Here is a 7,871-nt window from a genome sequence, read left to right on the forward strand (position 1 = left end):
CCACCTCTCCCACTCGATCAAGAATCTCAAAAGGCCCAATGAACCTAGGGCTTAGCTTGCCCTTCTTTCCAAATCTAATTACGCCCTTCATGGGAGACACCCGAAGCAATACTTGCTTTCCGACCATGAATGCCAAATCACGAACCTTACAGTCGGTATAACTCTTTTGCCTGGACTAAGCTATACGAAGCCTATCCTGAATGATCTTAACCTTGTCCAAGGCATCATGTACTAGATCTGTACCCAACAACCGAGCCTCCCCTGGCTCAAACCACCCAACTGGCGATCGACACTACCTACCATATAATGCCTCATAAGGAGCCATCTGGTTGCTCGAGTGATAGCTGTTGTTGTAGGTGAACTCCGCTAATGGCAAGAACTGATCCCATGAACCTCCAAAGTCAATAACACATGCTCGGAGCATATCCTCCAAAATCTGAATAGTACGCTCGGACTGTCCGTCCGTCTGAGGATGAAATGTTGTGCTCAACTCGACCCGTGTACCCAACTCACGCTGAACTGCCCTCCAGAAATGCAAGGTAAACTGCGTACCTTGGTCATAAATAATAGACACGGGCACACCATGAAGACGAACAATCTCCCGAATATAGATCTCAGCTAACCTCTCTGAAGAATAGGAGACTGCCACAGGAATGAAATGCATTGACTTAGTCAGCCTATCAACAATAACTCATACCGCATCAAGCTTCCTTTGAGTCCGTGGGAATCCAACAACGAAATCCATAGTGATAACTCTCCTACTTCCACCCAGGAATCTCAATCTTCTAAAGCAAACCACCAGGTCTCTAATGCTCGTACTTTGCCTAGTGACAATTCAAACATTGAGCTACATATACAACGATATCCTTCTTCATCCTCCTCCACCAATAATACTGGCGCAAGTTCTGATACATCTTAGCGACGCCCGGATGAATAGAGTACCGGGAACTATGGGCCTCTTCTAGAATTAACTCACGAAGTCCATCCACATTAGGCACACAAATACAATCCTGCATCCTCAAAACTCTATCATCTCCCACTATAACCTTCTTGGCACCTCTGTGCCGCACTGTGTCTCTAAGTACAAGCAAATGAGGATCATCATACTGCCGGTCTCTGATACGCTCAATTAATGAAGAAAGAGCGACTATGCAAGCTAGAACACGGCTGGGCTCAGAAACATCTAACCTCACGAACTGATTGGCTAAAGCCTGAACATCCAAAGCAAGCGGCCTCTCACCGATCGGAATATACGCAAGGCTGCCCATACTGACCGACTTCCTACTCAAAGCATTAGCCACAACATTGGCCTTCCCCGGATGATACAAGATGGTGATATCATAGTCTTTAATAGCTCCAACCACCTTCTCTGCCTCAAATTTAGCTCCTTATGCTTGAACAAATACTATAGACTCTTGTGTTCCGTGAACACCTCACATGACACGCCATATAAATAATTCCTTCAAATCTTCAGCGCGTCAACAATGAACTGGATAATTCTTCTCGCGAATCTTCAACTGTCGCGAAGCATATGCAATAACCTTGCCATTCTACATAAACACCGCACCAAGTACAATACGAGATGCGTCACAATATACTGTATATGGCCCTGAACCTATGGGCAAAACCAACACCGACGCCGTAGTCAAAGCTGTCTTGAGCATCTGAAAGCTCGCCTCACACTTGTCTGAACACCTGAACTGGGCACCCTTCTAGGTCAACCTAGTGATCGGGCTGCTATAGATGAAAACCCCTCCACAAACCAACGGTAATAACCCGCCAAACCCAAGAAACTCCGGATCTCTGTAGCTGATGTGTGTCTAGGCCAGTCCTTGATTGCCTCAATCTTCTTAGGATCCACCTAAATACCCTCTGTTGATACAACATGACCCAAGAATATAACTGAACTCAACCAAAACTCACATTCCGAAAACTTAGCATATAGTTCCCTCAGAGTCTGGAGAACGACTCGAAGATGCTGCCCATGCTTCTCTCGGCTGCGGGGTAGATCAAGATATCATCAATGAAAACGATCACAAAGGAATCCAAATAGGGTTTGAACACTCGGTTCATCAAATCCATAAATGTTGCTGGGGCATTTGTCAACCCAAATGACATCACTAGGAACTCATAATGCCCATATCGAGTGTGAAAAGCTATCTTAAGGCCATCGGATGCCCTAATCCTCAACTGATGGTAGTCAGATCTCAAATAATCTTCAAAAATACTTTGACACCTTGAAGCTGATCAAATAAATCATCAATCCTCAGCAATGGATACTTGTTCTTGATGGTGACTTTGTTCAACTGCCGATAATCTTTACACATCCTTATCGATCCATCCTTCTTCTTAACAAACAACACCGGCGCACCCCAGGGCGAGACACTAGGTTTAATAAAGTCCTTATCAAGCAAATCCTGCAACTGCTCCTTCAATTCCTTCAACTCTTGGGGGGCATGCAATACGGCGGAATAGAAATGGGCTGAGTGCCCGAAGCCAAATCAATGCAAAAGTCAATATACCTGTTGGGTGGCATCCCCAGCAAGTCTACAGGGAACACCTTTGGAAACTTCCGAACAACTGGCACAGAATCCATAGAAGGAATCTCAGCACTAGAATCACGAACATAAGCCAAATAAGTCAAACACCCTTCTCGACCATACGACGAGCCTTCATATAAGAGACAACCCTGCTAGTAAAATGACCAGGAGTCCCTCTCCACTCCAATCGAGGCAAACCCGGCAATGCTAAGGTCACAATCTTGGCATGACAGTCCAATATAGCGTGATAAGGTGACAACCAATCCATCCCCAAAATGACATCAAAATCGACCATATCAAGAAGTAAGAGATCTACACAGGTCTCAAGACCCCCAATAATAACCACACACGAGCGATAAACACGATCTAATACAATAGAATCACCCACCGATGTGGACATATATACAGAGGCACTCAAAGAATCACGAGGCATAACCAAATACGTAGCAAAATAAGATGACACATAGGATTATGTAGACCTTGGATCAAATAAAACTGAAGCATCTCTACTGCAAACTAAAACCGCACCTTTAATAACGACATCAGATGCCTCAGCCTCAGGCCTGGCTGGGAAAGCATAACATCGGGGCTGGGCCCCACCACTCTGGACTACATCCCTGGGATGACCTCCTACTGGCTGGCCTCCACCTCTAGCGGCCTGACCTCTACCTCTAACACCTCGACCTCCACCTCTAGCGGCCTGACCCCTACCTTTAGCTGGCTGAGCGGGCGGTAGAACACCAGGTGCCAGCGCCATATTCTAGGAGCCCAAACTATGTGATTGAATAAATCCTCCTGCGGGTCAAGGGCTCCTTCTCCCTCCCCTTCTTCAAACTCCGATTCATATTTTTCATAGAGAAATCTCTGATCAAGGATAGAACAAGAGCCGTTTTGCATCATATCTAAGGGATTCCTCGGTTCGGGCCGAAGAAGCAATGTCACTCGATCATTATCAAACTGACTGCAATCTTTTTCTGTCCGTGAAGATCCCACCAGAGCGCCTTCTACTTCTAATAGGCCATGAACTATATCAGAATCATTCTCAACGAGTCCATAAGAAGTGATCCCAATGGCACGAGAATCCTGATACTGAGAACTGCTCGATGCTCGAGGGCAAAATCTAGCAATATGCCTCGGATCACCACATGTATAACAAGACCTCGGCTGCTGAGACTGATGACCCTAAAACTGACCTTGACGGCCTGGGTATCCACCCTCAAAACTCTGGAGCGGAGGTACACTGAGAGGATCTGGTGGTGCACTATAGGGTAGCTGATCAAAATACTGCATATGACAACCATGGCCACCTAGAGCACCGTGAGAAGTCTGAAGTGCTAAACGAAACGGCCTGGGAGGATGGCCCCTACCAAAAGAATCCCTGCCCCCAGACGAGGCACCACTAAACATGCCCGAATGATGGGGCCTCTTATCAGACCCCTGACCACTCCCCTGTGATAGAACCATCTCGACTCGTCTGGCCACATTGGCTACATCCTAGAAAGAAATCTCACTCCATGTCTCCTTAGCCATCTGCAATCTGATAGGCTGAGCTAGTCCCTCAATAAATCTCCTCACCCTCTCTTTCTCGGTGGGAAGTATAAGAAGAGCATGACAGGCTAAGGCAATAAATCTGATCTCGTACTAAGTGACGGTCATAGAACCCTGTTGGAGATGCTCAAACTGCCTCCGATAGTCCTCCCTCTGAGTGATAGGAAGAAACTTCTCCAGAAATAGCAGAGAGAACTGGTCCCAAGTCAAAGCCGGTGACCCAGCTGGTCTAGCGAAACAATAATCCCTCCACCAAATCTTGGCGGAACCTGACAGACAAAAAGCAATAAAGTCAACCCCATTGGTCTCCACTATCCCCATGTTCCATAGAACCTCATGACAGCTGTCCAAATAGTCCTGGGTATCCTCTGAAGATGTACCGCCATAGGTAGTAATAAAAAGCTTGGTGAACCTGTCCAATCTCTACAAAGCATCAACAGATCTCTGCTCCATCATCGGTCTGAGCTACAACACCCGGCGGAACTACCCCAACTGGCTAAGCTGCTTGAGTCTGAAACTGAGGAGCCATCTACTTCGGAGTACGAGTAGCGGGAGTCTGTACTCATCCCCCAGCCTGCGAGACGGCTGGTGCTACAGGAAGTAAGCCTGCTTGGGTGACACTCTCTATAAGGCCCACTAGACGGACCAGAGCATCCTGGAGTATCGGGGTAGTGATGAACCCCTCTAGAACCTGAGCTGGCCCTGCTAGAACGGTCTGGGCGGGAGCCTCCTCCTTAAACTTTACCCGAGGCTCCGCCGCTGGTGCTGCTGCTCTTGACTGAGCCCTGCCCTTACCTCGGCCTCTAGCATGGCCTCATCCTCTGCCCCTCTTAGGAGCTGCCACTAGGGGCTCGGGCTATTGATCAGCGGATAAACCGGTACGTGTCCTCACCATCTACGTAAGAACAGAGTAGAAGTTCGATTAGCATTGAGAAAAAAAATTGCACGACAGAGATGAATAGAAGGGAAGTTGTTCCTAATGTCTGTAGCCTCTCGGATAAGCACAGACGTATCTGTACCGATCCCTCAGACTCTACCTAGCTTGTTAATGAATTGTGAGACCTAGGCAACCTAGTGCTCTGATACCAACTTGTCACGACCCGGATTTTTCACCGTCGGGATCGTGATGGCGCCTACTTGTGAAAGCTAGGAAAGCCGACAGTTACAGTTTTACCACCATTATTATTAATTTAACAAGAACAGATAATAACTAAAATAAAATGATTATGAAATGCGAAAGTGATATAGTAAACCAACAGTCTAATACATAGCTACCCCCAAAGATCGGGTGTCACAATCCACAAACGACTAAGATTTTACTACAAATACAAGTCTGAAAGAAGTACAACTGTTCTCGAAATAGAAGAGACAAAAGAAAACTAAAGCGGGGAAGGGGGTCTTCAGGCAATGCGAACGCCAACAGATCTACCTTGGTCACCTTGGACTGAAGGCAGCTACCTCAACCTACTCATAGCAACCAGCTTCAAAATCTACAGAGAAAGTGCAGAGTGTAGTATCAGTACAACCGACCCCATGTACTGGTAAGTGTCAAGCCTAACCTCGGTGAAGTAGTGACGAGGCTAGGACACGGAAACCATATAAACCTGTGTAGTTAAATCATATACGAACAGAACGATAATAATAATAGGAAATAACAGATAAAGATGGGAAGAGGAACATGTTGCGGGGAATATCAAATTCTAACAGTAATTCAATAGAGAAACAATAATGAACACCATATTTGTATCAACAGGAATAATGAAACAGTAACACGTGCATGACATCACCCTTCGTGCTTTCACTCTCGTTCTCATCATAAGAAATAACAGAAATGGCACGACATCACCCTTCGTGCTTTAACTCGCATAATCATGGTACGGCATCACCCTTCGTGCATTAAATCTCATAGTCATGGCACGACATCACCCTTCGTGCATTAACTCTCAAATCATGGCATGTCATCACCCTTTGTGCATTATCACTCACAATATCGGTACGACATCACCCTTCGTGTATTAACACTCACAATATCGGCATGGCATTACCCTTCGTGCTTTACACTCTTCCTCACCCAAATAATATAAACAATAACATCACGGCAAGGGAATTAACAATGGAAACAATAACGTCCCGGCAAGGGAATCAGCTATGACCAATCTCGTTTCAACAGTTAACTTCACATAATAAGTCTCAACTTGAGTCAATATTCAACAATGGTCAATTACCAAGGAATATCATAAGTCTTGTTCAACATGGATAATCATCAATTTAAGCATGGACAGGACATAATGAGAGTCACAACAATAATGGAATAAGACTCACGGGCATGCTTGATACCAACGTATAGATACTCGTCACCACACCTATACGTCGTACTCAGCACTAACACGTAGCAAATAAGACCACAACACATATTCCCTCAAGCTAAGGTTAGACCAAATACTTACCTCAATTCCATGGCTAAAAGTCAAGCCTCAATTACCGCTTTACCTCTCGGTTCCACTTCCAATCCGCATGTATCAAGTCATAATGTACTTAATAACATCAATAAATGCTAAATAAACCAATTCTAATGCATAAATATAGATTTCCCAATGTTTTCTCCAAAAAGTCAAAAATCGACCCCGGGCCCGCTTAGTCAAAACTCAAAGTTCGAACCAAAACCTGATTACCCATTCACCCACGAACTCAAATATGCAATTAGTTTTGAAATCCGACCTCAAATTGAGGTCCAAATCCCCAAATTTTGAAAATCCTAATTTCTACCCAAAAATACCCAATTTTCCATGAAAAACCCTAGATTTTGAAGTGAAATCATGTAAAAAGATGATTTAGATTGAAGAAGATGAGTTAGAAGTCACTTACCTATGATTTGGAGAAGTTTGGGTCTTTAAAAAATCGCCTAGGGATGTTTAGGGTTTAAGAGAATTGAAAAATAATGAAAATCTCGTTTGAAATCTCACTTAACAGGCCGCAGATATCGCAATTGTGATCAGGGGTTCGCAATTGCGAAACCTATAATTTCTGTTGCCTTCGCATTTGCGACAAATATGACGCATTTGCGACAACTGTGACCTTCGCATTTCCGGCCAGAGTGTCGCATTTGCGAGGATGGCCTGCCCAGGCCTGGTTCGCATTTGCGACATTATTATTGCATTTCCCAAGCCTGCTCTCTTGGCAATTGCGAAGCCTGATCTCGCAATTGCGAGATCGGAGGCCCGTGCAAAAATACCAGATGCATCAGCTGAGTTTCCTAAGTTCTAATCACTCTGTGGCCTATCCAAAACTCACCCGAGTCCTCGGGGCTCTAAACCAAACATGCACGCAAGTCTAAAAATATCATACAGACTTGCTCGTGCGATCAAATCATCAAAATAACATCAACAACTACGAATTTAACCTCAAATTCATGAAATTCTTCAAAAACATTGAAATTTCCATTTTCTCAACTAAGGGTCCGATTTATACCAAATCAACTCTGATTCTTATCAAATTTCACATATTCGACTTAATTATTATTTTAAACCTGTACCGGGCTCCGGAACCAAAATACGGGCTTGATACCATCAAGATCACACACCATTTCATTTCCAAAAGTCCTTATATTTTTCAGTAAACAATTTTCTTTAAAAATTCTTTTCTCGGGCTAGGAACCTCGGAATTCGATTCCGGGCATACACCCAAGTCCCATATTTTACTACGAACCCTACGGGACCGTCAAATCATGAGTCTCGGTCTGTTTACTAAAAATGTTGACCGAAATCAATTTTAATCAATTTTAAA

Source organism: Nicotiana tabacum, chromosome 18 (genome assembly GCF_000715075.1).
Source record: "Nicotiana tabacum cultivar K326 chromosome 18, ASM71507v2, whole genome shotgun sequence".
Lineage (NCBI taxonomy): Eukaryota > Viridiplantae > Streptophyta > Magnoliopsida > Solanales > Solanaceae > Nicotiana > Nicotiana tabacum.